Here is a 10,000-nt window from a genome sequence, read left to right on the forward strand (position 1 = left end):
GCAGCCTTCGTTTCGGAAGCCACTGGCTTGAGGGACGCAACCTCTCATTCAATTCCAAGAGGCCTCATTCATTGCCTTCATTGAAATGCAAATGGTTGGTTCAAAGTCCCGTTGTCTGCCAAAGGCTTCACTTTCTCTCCGCTCCACCCAGAGCCATACCTGCCCTCAGGCGTTTGTCAGTGAAAGGATCTGCCTCTCCGACTGGGGCAAAGGTCAGCCACAGTCGGTCACTCCCCTTCGCTCGCTCTGGAAGTGCAAAGTGGGATCTGGCCGCTGCTTTCTGACTCGCATGGGGCAGACCATGAGTGGTTCTCAGGAACGGCTCCCTTCTGATGTGGCCTTTCCATCGGCATTATTGATTCACTCTTCCATCCATCACCTTAACTATGTGAACGCGTGTTATTAACCTGTGCGTGTACTTCTGTCACTCAAACAAGCAGAACTGCTCAACATCAAGCATCCCTCCCTCTCAATAGAACGATCTAGCTGAACCGATTACTCAAAACACAGACAGGAACCCCTTACCTGTCCTTGTGCAGGTGCGCGGGGCGGGGGTGGGGGGGCGGTGGGAGGGGTTGCAGGAATATACTAGGCCTGTGCCCCGTGCCAGGCCCGGTTCTCTGCTTGGATCGGCGTTGGACCGAGCGACCAGGACACAGCAGTCCAGAGCCTTACTTACATCTCACAGTCGGTGCCTGTTCAGAAAAAACAATTCCTCCATCCATCCATCCATCCATCCATCCATCCATCCATCCATTTTATTTTTATTGAAACTCAGATATATATATAGAGAGAAGGAGAGACAGAAAGAAATATCTCCTGCCCGCTGGCTGGTTCACTCCCCAAGTGGCCACCATGCTTCATAAAACTCATTTCTTATCCAGTTATAATTTCATTAAAATATCTCATGTTTCCCAATTGGATAAAAAACAAATGGTATCTAAAAGTCTGCATACGAACCAGCGTCGCAGCCCTATGATTTTATCCAAATGAAAATGCATATGAGAGAGTTATTTGCACCCTTACAGCTATCACAGCTCAATTCACAATAGCCAGATACGGGATCAACACAGATACCCATCAGCGGGTGACAGAATAAAGAAAATGTGGCACACAAACACTATAGAATACTACCCATTCATAAAAATTAATGAAATTGTAAAACCTGATATACTTTTTTTAAAAATTATTTTTTAATAATCTTACTTGGTTGATTAGGGAACAGAGTGTCAAGGGCTACAGGGTGAAAGTGGGAAATACCATTGTTTCCACATCAATATCATTTTACCCTGTATCTGGGGTCAGGGGAAAAAAAAAAAAAAAAAAAAAAAAGGGAAAAGCCCCACCCAACCTCCCACCCATCCCAGATCCCCAACGGGAGGCACGCTCTGAGGCTCCTGCTCATACAGTTCTGATACTTCATCAGTTCTAGACTGCTGCCAATGTCTCAGTTCCAATCGCAATGAACCCTATTCAGAATCCACTGGCTGACAGTCTCTTCATGGTTGGGGTTCTAAGATCAGCAGTTCAGTTGGAGGGATCTCTCTCCAAAGAAACTTCATCTGAGATGATCACAGGCCTGATTCCTGCGCGAGTCTGCTAGTACACAGTCCAACACCGTCCGTCACACCGATCGGCTTATGATCATGCTGGTCGTTGGGATTGCCGGGTTCGTTCTGTTTCCAGGCCTGTCTTCCTCGTGAACCGACGGGTGTCGTAGTCCGGTTCGATCCTGCCCGCTTCATATTCGGTCCTCACGCAGACCGGTTGGAGCTGCAGCCTAGTCGGGAAGTAGTTGTCCAGCAGGGGAGCCCACATTCCCCTGTCAGCTTTGCCTCCTCCCCCTGACTATCACATGTGCTGTTTGGGCGCTGCAACCACATCTGGTACGGCTCACCTCACCTTGGCATTCCTTATTGTGTACTAGTATGTGTCGCAACCGAACCTGGCTCGACCCACACTCTGTTCTGGCGCTCGGACTCACCAGCGGGTGATGTGAACAGGTTCAGCCTGGTCTTGCCCCCAATCCATGCCATGTGTATACCAGTGGGATAATTTCCATAGCCTGTTCTGGGCTGTTTCCTATTTGTGCTGCTTGCGCTTACCTGCAGGGACTGTGTCCTGCCAGAGGAGTTGCCCAGGCTCCTCCATCAGAAACTCTCCCAGTGCCAGGCTTCACGCATACCAGTGGGTCCATGAGCCAGCCCTGTTCAGTCCACCTCCTGTCCTAGCAGGAACAGTGGTGTTTCCTGACTGTTCTTCAACCCAATCTGGTTCTTATTGTTGGACGGTGAAGGATCCTGAGGTGGAGCCGGCAGCCACACGCCAGTCAGGAGGACCCTGTGCGCGCGTGCGCGTGTCTGTGTGTGTGAGTGTGTGTGTGTGTGTGGTTGGGAGGGGTGTGTGTGTGTGTGTGTGTGTGTGTGTGTGTGTGTGGTTGGGAGGGGTGTTGCTGAGAGAAGGAGAGACAGAAAGAAATATCTCCTGCCCGCTGGCTGGTTCCCTCCCCAAGTGGTCGGGGCTGAGCAGAACCAAAACCAGGAGCCGGGAGCTTCTTCCCGGTCGGTCTCCGCCACACAGGCGGCTGCCGATACCGAAGGCTTTGTGCCATCCTCGACCGCTTTTCCAGGCCACAGGCAGGGAGCTGGACGGAAGTGGGGCAGCTGGGACTCGAACCGGCACCCGTATGGGATCTCGGCACGTACAGGCCGAGAAATGGAGCCACTAGGCAACCGCACACGCCTGGCCCAAGCAACAACTCTTGCCTTCCCCTCGTCTTCTTGTTTGGTCCGGGGAGATGCACGCTGTCGACATCTCTGGCCCAGGCCTTGTATGTTTGGCACATACGGCCTGATGATCTATGGGTAGCTTGCTGTTTTAGTTCAGGCAGGCCTTAACGTGCTCTCCGACGGGAGCTACGGCCTAGCTGACAGGAGGAGTGCCTGCCTGCCTGCCTGCCTGCCTGCCTGCCTGCCTGGCGTTCCCCTAGCAGGCTGGCGGGCTCCCAGCCCCAGATCTTGGGACCGTCTGGGGGCTAATGCGGTCCGGCCGGCCTGCCTGATGTAATTTTTTCACCCAGGCAGTCCCGGCGCTTTGCTGACAGCTGGGTGTTGTGGCCTAATCCGGCTGGCCCGCCCGCCCGCCCGCCCGCCCGCAACGCACCCACCCACCCGCCCAGCCATTTTGGCTCTCTTTTTGCCTGACTGGGTGCAGCGCCCTAACTTGATTCCGGTTCTCACGCTCCCTCTCCACCACCCCCACCGCACCACCCCCGGTTCTTGCGTGCGCCAGTGGGTGCTGTGGCACAATCTGAGATGGCCCACCACCAGTCCCAGCTATCGCCATTGGGCTGGGGTACGGCAACCTAGCCTGGCCTGGTCCATCCCCAGCCCTCCTGCGAACTGTGGGGTGCTAGCCAGTTCACAGTTCAATCCAGCCTGGCTTGCGCCCCAACCCGGCCTGGCTAATTATATGTGTGTTTTGGAAGGCAGCTCTTCTCTGCGTTCACATCTATCTTTCTTTTCTTTAGGATTTAGTCACTAGGCTAACATGCCGGCCGGACCCAACCAACCAACTAACCAACCAACCAACCCCTTGTCTTTGATGGACCGTGGGTGGGTGGGTGGGTGGGGTGTGGAGGCGGAAGAGTTGGAGGGTCAGCTCACCATCTCTTATTCTGCGGAACTGAAGGGAAAGGGTGCTCTGAGGGAGAGACTGGGGCACCTGTGCCTGAGTTGTGGGTGTTGTGTGCGGTCGGCTCTGCGGACAAGTCAAGGGGACTTGAGGACGGCAGAGCAGGAGGACATATGGGCTGGCCTGTGCCCTTCCTGCCCGAGGATTTCTCTGGTGGATTGGGAATGAAAGGCCACTATGCCGACGTGAAGGCCTCACAGGTGGCCTTACCTGACACCTACTTCTCCCTCCATGTTCTGGATCCTGGCCAGGAACCACTCAGCGTGCAACCACTTCTGCTCACAAATTGGAAAGAGAAAGCTGTGTGATGCCCCCTCCTGGGATAGAGAGAGAGAGAGAGAGAGAGAGAGAGAGAGAGAGAGAGAGAGGTGAAGAGGCCCAATCCCAGCCTGGCTGCTCCCTTTCTCCTTTTCCTCATCTGGACCTTACCTGCAAATGGGGAACAGAGAAGACTGAATTGTTGTCACATTCTCACTAACTCAATTTCAATCTCTCTCTCTCTCTCTCTCTCTCTCTCTCTCTCTCTCTCTCTCTCTCTCTCCCTCTTTTCCTCTCTCTCCTTTCACATCCCTAACCTGTTTCCATGGCACATCCTTTCTGTCCCTGAGGAACTTCTTGGGTCTTGCAAGAGCTCACAGGAAGGACAGGCAGACGCAAGGGCGCTGCAGAATAGCTTCACTGGCTTTTCCTCCACTTTCATGTCCCTGTGGCTCCACTTCTGATCTAGCTCCCTGTTTGTGCCCTGGGAAAACAGCGGAGGGTGGTCCAAGTGTACGGGACCCTGCACCTGTGTGGGAGGCCTGGAAGAAACTCCCAGCGCCTGGATTCGGATCGGATCCAGTCAGCTCCGGCCGTGGTTGTGGCCATTTGGGGAGTGCACCGGCGGATGGAAATCTTTCTGTCCGTCTGTCTCTCCTTCTCTCTGCAAATCTGCCTTCCCAATGAAAATAAGTCAACCTCAAGGCCAAATAAATAAATAAAAATAAAACTAGAGAACAGAAAGTGAAAGCAAGACAGTGGGGGATACTGGCATTGTGGCACCGCACACACGCTCAACAGCCTGTCAGCAGACACACTGGCCTTGCCGTATGGGAACACCGATTTCATCTTGTTCCTGGCTCCTGGCTTCGGCCTAGCTTGGCCTCAGCTGCTGTGACACAGGAGGGAGAGAGCCCTTCCACACTTTGTGACAATACCGCCTAGGGAGGGACATCCAGGAGAGACAAGGGTGGAGGAAAGGTCTCTTGGCACATATTGTGGGAACGGACTTGGGGTGAGGCGCTGACTGGGTTGTAGCTGTGTGTGTATAGGGAAATCTTTGCTGTACCAATGTGGTTGGGGACATTGAGATGGACTGAACCGGGTTTCTGATTTTTGTGAGACAGTCTTTCTCTCTCTCTCTCTCTCTCTCTCTCTCTCTCTCTCTCTCTCTCTCTCTCTCTCTCTCTCTCTCTCTCATTACTGGATGAGGTTCCCCGGGAGAGCTGGGCTTGGAAAAACGTGGCCCAAGGGATGAATCTGGAACTGACCCCTGGGCTCGAGACTCAGTGTTGTCGTTGTGATCTCTTGTCTTTGCTCTTCCTGCTCCCCCATCCTTCATCTTCCCCGTCCCATCGCAACCCCAACTGACTCCAAACCAGAAACCCCAGCGTGTTTCAAGAATCCACTCGTGCTGTCTGCGCGCCATCTAGTGGCCACAGTATCGGATCGGACAAGAGGCGAAAGCCAAGATGGCGCTGACGGCAGAAGCCAAGATGGCGCCCGCGTCTGAACAAGTCTCGCGTCTCGCGAGGCCTCGGGGTGGTGGTCGGCGTGGAGTTTGGGGGGGTCGAGGAAGGAGGAGGGAGGGAGGGAGGGAGGGAGAGAGTCGGTCTGGCGCAGGCGCAGTAAGCACAGTCGGGCTTCTGGCTTGCTGGCTGAGCAGTGGCGGCGGTGCCGGCGGTGGGGGGAGGGGGGAGGGGGGAGGGGGCCGCGGCGGCAGAAACCGTCCTTCCGCCGGGCCGGGACTGCACTGTGCGCGCCTCTCTAGGTGCTCCTGCCACGTCCAGGCGGGGGGATCTGTTACCTTCCCAGGGATGTTGCCTTAGTTCTTTCTTCTTGGATCTCTCCATTCCTTTTAGGCTCTGTTTCTCTCTCTCTTTCTCTGTTTTGCTCGCCGATTCCCGCTTTCCTCTCTTTCTTTCTTTCGCTTTCTCCTTTTCACTGTCTCCTCTCCTTCTCCCACTCCCCTACATCTCCTAGAATTTCACTTGTGACTCCCACCTTTATTTGACAGTCTTCATCCTTACATTCTCTGCCTTCCCCTAGGTTGTTCTTGAGTTGTTTTTTCTCGTTCAATCTTTATAGGCCTTTCTCTCGCGTCCTCATTCTGGATTTATTTTCTTCCCTCATCGGTGTGTGTCTGGCCGTTGTACCTGCGTGTGTGTGTGTGTGTGTGTGTGTGTGTGTGTGTGTGTGTTCTCCCCTAATGTTTCCATTGCTTCCCTTTATGTTGTCTTTCTCTTTTCTTAGTTTTTGTCTTTCTTCTTCTTCTTCTTTTTTTTTTTTTGTATTCTTACCTTTGCCTTCCTTTCAGTTCTCATTCTCTCCTCCCCCCAGCCCCCCCCCCCCCGTTTCTCTCTCCCTTTTCTCTCTCTCTCAATGTCGGTGTTTTCATTTTATTTTCTGTCTGCCTTCTTCCTTTACCTTTGGCTTCCTTGGTCCTTCTTAACTTGTTTCTCTCTTCTCTTTCAACCTATATATGTTTTTCTCTCGCGTCCTCATGCTGGATTTATTATCTTGCCTCATCTGTTTTACTCGTGTGTGTCTGTTTTTTTTTTTTTTTCCCCCCAAAAATTTTGTTCTACTGTGTCCATTGCTTCCCTTTATGTTGTCTTTCTCCTTTCCTAGTTTTTGGTCTTCCTGGTTTTTTTTTTTTTTTTTCTTTCTTTCTTAGTTTTGCCTTCCTTTCAGTTCTCATTCTCTCTCTCTCCCCCCCCCCCCCGTTTCTCTCTCCCTTTTCTCTCTCAATGTCGGTGTTTTCATTTTATTTTCTGTCTGCCGTTTTCCTTTACCTGTGTGTGACCAAGTCTATCCACCCTTCCCCCAAGACTGTACTGATAGGTCAGATGTATCCTGTCACAGTAGATGCGTGGTCACTCACTACTACAACTCGATTCTCCCCAAGCCACGCGACCTGGTGTTCCATGCATCAACACCGAATGTTAACATTTCACCAGTGACGGTCACGACACAGTTTGGTTCTAAATGAGAGGCAAGGCAAAGCAACCGACCTGGCGGCCGGGACCAGCCAGCACCCCCTGCGAGGGGAGGGAGGGAGGGCGGCAGTGACACACATTTCCCTGCCTATCTCGGCTTCATTGCCTGGCTGCGTGCATCCAGCGTGCTGTCCCTTTGTCCCTTGGTGCTGGCTGTCTGACTCCACCTGGTGGCAGCCGTGCTGTAGCTGTAGAGCATTCTGGAGCCGGCAAGGGCGAGCAAGTGGGTGGAGAGCCCGGGACAGGATGTGACAAAGTCCCCAAGCTGCAGGCGGGAGAGTCCCAGCCCTGCTGGGACCTTGGTGGCTCGTGTGCTGTTCGGAGATTGAGCCTGGAGGCTTGCAAGTGAGCAGGCAGGCAGCTGCGGGGGTGGGTAGGTGTCTGCTCGCTCCCGATTGTAACCGGGCTGGAGTACCGCTAGAGTGCATGGGGTCGACCAGCACACCCTTTATCACTGCCACCGTGCACTAGGGGACTCGATCGGGGCCGTCGGCGGGGCTGCGAGGCCACGGCCACCGGCCCGACACTTGTCGCCTGCACTAGGGGACCCGGTCGGGACCGTTGGTGGGGCTTGAGGCCACGGCCGCCGGCCCAGACGCTTGTCGCCTGCACAAGGGGACCCGGTTGGGGCCGTTGGCGGGGCTGCGAGGCCACGGCCACCGGCCCAGACACTTGTCGCCTGCACTAGGGGACCCGGCCGGGGCCGTTGGCGGGGCTTGAGGCCACGGCCGCCGGCCCAACACTTGTCGCCTGCACTAGGGGACCCGGCTGGGGCCGTTGGCGGGGCTGAGGCCCTGGGCCGCCGGCCCGACACTTGTCACCCGCACCCTAGGGGGACCTGGTCGGGGCCGTTGGCGGGGCTGCGAGGCCACGGCCACCGGCCCGACACTTGTCGCCTGCACTAGGGGACCCGGCCGGGGCCGTTGGCGGGGCTGAGGCCCTGGGCCGCCGGCCCGACACTTGTCACCCGCACCCTAGGGGGACCTGGTCGGGGCCGTTGGTGGGGCTGTAGAGTTGTTTGCTTTTCTCTAACTCCTGGGGTCGACCAGGTGGCCACAGGAGCATGCCCTGTGGGCGATGGCTGTGTTTTTGGGGACTTGTGACCCGGGCCCCCATCTGAGGGGCGGCTGTGTCCCATAGGTTGTCCCTGTTGTCCCCTGGAAGGGCATTTCTACACCTGCAGTTGTCATTTTGGATCTGCAGGTAGGTGCTGACACGCTGTCTCCTGGTGACTGTCACCGGAAGAGCTGGGCCCCTGGGTTCGCGTCTGGGGCGGTAGGGGGGAGCGCGATGGGCTGCCGGCGGCCTGGCGCTGGACTGCGTTCCCCCTGCCCATCCGGTGCCGAGCTCCCTGCCTGGGTTCGTGCGGGAGCTTGGTGTGCGATCCTGGTTTAGCCCTGCGACGGTGCCACCATCTCCGGCTTAGAATTTGCCCCGAGAGCGGCAGAGGTGAGGCTGGGCGCTGGGTCCTATACCCGTGTCCGTCTTCTGCCGCAGGTGGCCCGCTGCGTAGTGGTGGCTGACAGAACCCCCTCAGAACTGAGTCTCAGTGGTCGTCGGCCTTATGCCGCGTGTGCGTGTCAGGCGTTCCTCCGCTGGGGTTGGCCACCGCTGCTGAAGAGGCAAGGGGCTGGCGAGGCTGCCGACGGACCCCCCCCTGGCAGCTGTCCTCGCTGGGCGTGACCCCCTGTGCCTCGCGTGATGTCATAATCCTAGACCGAGACTTGACCGATGTGGTGATGTGGCGCTCTCCTGGGCCGGGCCTAAGCCGCTTACAGACGAGGGACGGCCATTCATGGCGAATGCTGCCGAGCTGCTCGTTCTGTCTTGCGGGCTCCTGGTTCCTCTTTCCCCTGCCTCGGCGTGGTGGGAGAGGCCAGGGGTGCGGAATCCGGCTCGATCTCCGCTCCCTCTGCCTTGTGCCGCCTGAAGGTGCTGGCGTTGGGGGTCCAGGCGGGGGTCCTCGGACGTGGCGGACACCCTTCGCCCTCTGCCGTGTCAGTGTGTCATGGTGTGTGGGCGGGCCCCGTCCCGCGGTGGTGGTGCGGGGCTTGTCTGGCAGAGTCTGACCCTGCTCAGCTCTCTGCGGTGCTCCTGGAGCGGTCCAGGTCGTTTGCCTCTCAGGCGCCTGGAACCGAGTGGTGCCGTCGCTCCTTCACTGCCCCGGTGTGCTCTCTCCCGGGTGTGCCGTCGCAGCCTCGCTGGCGTGTGCTGCTTGGTGCGTGGGAGTCCCTGGGGGGTCGAGGCGGTAAGGAAGAGGCAGCGTGGGTGCAGCGCAGGCCCGTCGCCGCCGCTGCTGCTGCCGCCTGTGGCCTTGCTTGGCCGCTGGTGTCCCCTGCGCGTCTGTGGGGGCAGGTGGCTTCCTTTCCTCTACCGCAGACCCCTCCGCCCGGCTTCGGGCTCGCCCCGCGGGTTGGGTGTTGCTCCCTCGAAGGGCCCTCTCGGCCTGGTGAGAGGTGCGCTCGGGGTTGGTGGGGTGCGGCCCACCTTCGGTGAGAAAAGCCTTCTCTAGCGATCCGACAGGGACGTGCCTTACGTGATGGGGTGCCGTATCCCCCGCTTGTCGCCGTTCCTTCCCTCCTGGTGTGTGTCGGTAGCCACGCTGCTGACGACGCGGATGGCTCGGGTTCGTTGTGCGTTAGGTGGCGATGGTCGCTCGTTCCCTCCGCCCTCCCCTCGGGGAGTGTGTGGGGGTTACGCGTGGGCTCTTCTGGCCCCCTTCCGCTGGGGGCCGGACGCTGCCTCTCGCACCTCTACCTCGCCGTGGCCCGTGCCTCCCCCCTCTGGGTCGGGGGAGGGTCCCGCTGGGCCGGGCCGGGTGTGTCCCGGTGCCTACTGTGGGCCTGACGGAGGGGCTCCTGTGGTCGCTCGCACGCACGCATGCGGTGCGCGTGTGTCGCCTCCGGTGTGTGGCCTTCCGCTTGCCACCTGGGGCCCTGGGGTTGTGTGTGGCTTTGTCCCGTGCTGTGCCCCTGTGGCCCTGGTGGTGGGGTGGCTCTGCTCGCTTCCCGCCCTGGGCTTGCCGTTGGCCCGCTGGCCGGTCACCGCCG

The sequence above is a fragment of the Ochotona princeps genome, unplaced genomic scaffold (genome assembly GCF_030435755.1).
Source record: "Ochotona princeps isolate mOchPri1 unplaced genomic scaffold, mOchPri1.hap1 HAP1_SCAFFOLD_167, whole genome shotgun sequence".
In the NCBI taxonomy this organism is placed as follows: Eukaryota; Metazoa; Chordata; class Mammalia; order Lagomorpha; family Ochotonidae; genus Ochotona; species Ochotona princeps.